Below are 2263 nucleotides of genomic sequence, written 5' to 3'. Positions count from 1 at the left end.
TGTTCTCGTGATTGAAGAGGAGGAAAAGTGCCATCTTGACTTCGATCCCTATTCAAACACCAATATTAATGTCGTTCTGAGGAAGCAAGGGCATTTCCCTGGAATGACCCTTGGGCTCAAAAAGAAAATGGTTGAATCTTGGGGCCATCCTGGTGCACTCAAGAAGGATACTTTTGGCTTGGGATTCAAGCCAACAAAAGAAGAAGTGAAACAAGCTCTATTGAAGATGAGGCTCGCAATAATGCTCGAATCATGAAGACGGAAATGGCCATGGATCCATATCCGTTCACCCTCAACGGCCAGTACATCAAAGAAGGGGAAGACTTCCCATGCTATGAATTCCCTGAGCCATTTGTCCACGATGAGAAGAGTGAACCAGGATTCGAGATATTCCTCGATTGTGACTTTGTTAATGAAGACGAAGAGCTCTTCACAACCGATAAGCCAGCTAGCCCAAGCTCTGATGATCTGGCAATCAACTTGCTTTTTGGAATGGAGAAGAATGAGTCTAAGTCCGTCTGCAATGATAATTCCGAGCTTGTTCAAGCTGTTATAGCAAACAAGGATTTTGATCCCTCCGAATTGATCGTCCAAGCTGATAATATTTCAAGGAGATGGCGCAAGACATTGAGGATCACTAAGCCAAGTGAAGAGAAGTTGGAAATAACCACTGGCGAAGGTCCTATGTTTGATGAGTCTGAGTCGTCTGGGTCCGAGTCCAAGTCTGAGTCTAAGTCTGTAGACGAGTCCTTAGAGTCTGAGGTCGACCCTCTTTCTGCTATAGAGTTCAATCCTGAGTCTCTTGTTGAGTCCTCTCTTTCTAGTCCAAATAATTCCGGTGAGGTCGCAGCCGACCTTGCCCCTCTTGATGTATTAGCCAATGAATTCAATAAAATGAGTACCTTTGCTTAAGATGCGTGTCATTCCCCTAGCCCTGATCAATATTGCTTTGCTAATGATAAAAATGACAAAGAGATAATAAAAGCAATGGAAGAACACGAAAATAAAACAGCAGTTATTGAAGATACAGAAACAGTTAACATTTCCAATGATACGACTATTAAAGAAGTAAAAATTAGATTAACACAAAGTCAAGATGAACGCAAAGAGCTAATTAACTTGCTTAGTGAATTTGTTGATGTATTTGCTTGGTCATACCAAGATATGCCAGGAATTGACAGGGATATAGCTCAGCATATGATACCACTCATCCCAGGTATGAAGCCTGTCAAACAAAAGTTGCGCCGTATGAAACCAAATGTGGCTCTCAAAATCAAGGAAGAAATCAGGAAGCAGTTGGCCGCAGGTTTCATTAGAGTATCCAAGTATCGAGAATGGATAGCAAATGTGGTTCCGGTTCCAAAGAAAGATGGAAGGGTCAGAATGTGTGTTGATTACAGGGATCTCAATAAAGCAAGCCTAAAAGATGGGTTCCCTCTACCTCACATTGACATTCTGGTCGATAACACATCAAACCATGCACTCCTATCATTCGTGGACGGTTACGCCGGATATAATTAGGTATTGATGGACGAAGAAGATATGGAGAAAACCACATTCATCACGCTGTGGGGTACATATTGCTATACGATAATGCCATTCGGGTGGAAAAACGTGGTAGCCACCTACCAAAGAGCAGCTACAGCATTGTTACACGACATGATGCACAAAGAGGTGGAGGTCTATGTCGATGATATGATCGTTTAGTCCAAAGATCGCCCAGGCCATATTATTGCACTTCGTAAGTTCTTTGAAAGACTCCGCAAGTACAACATGAGATTAAATCCAGCAAAATGTGCATTCGGAGTCACGTCAGACAAGTTACATGGATACGTGATCAGTTCTCGAGGGATTGAAATAGATCCCACAAAAGTAAAAGCGATCATGGCCATGCCACCGCCCAAGAATGAGAAAGAGATTCGAGGTTTCATTGGAAGGCTGCAATATATAAGTAGGTTCATATCAAAGCTCACAGCGATATGTGAACCTATATTCAAGAAGCTCAAGAAAAATGTCCCAGTCACATGGGATGACGATTGCCAAAAAGATTTCGACAAAATCAAAGAGTACCTGGCAAACCCACCCGTACTAGCGCCAGCAGTACCTGACTTTCCTCTTCGACTCTACCTTACGGTCACAAGAGAAACAATGGGGGCAATGCTAGCACAAGAAATCGAAAGCAAGGAGAATGCAATCTACTACTTGAGTAAGAAGCTTCAAGGATATGAGACGCGATACACACCACTTGAGAAGTTGTGTCTCG

The sequence above is a fragment of the Chenopodium quinoa genome, unplaced genomic scaffold (assembly GCF_001683475.1).
Source record: "Chenopodium quinoa cultivar QQ74 unplaced genomic scaffold, ASM168347v1, whole genome shotgun sequence".
Classification (NCBI taxonomy): Eukaryota; Viridiplantae; Streptophyta; class Magnoliopsida; order Caryophyllales; family Amaranthaceae; genus Chenopodium; species Chenopodium quinoa.
The sequence above is the reverse complement of the archived record's forward strand: the minus strand, read 5'-3'. Positions refer to the sequence as shown.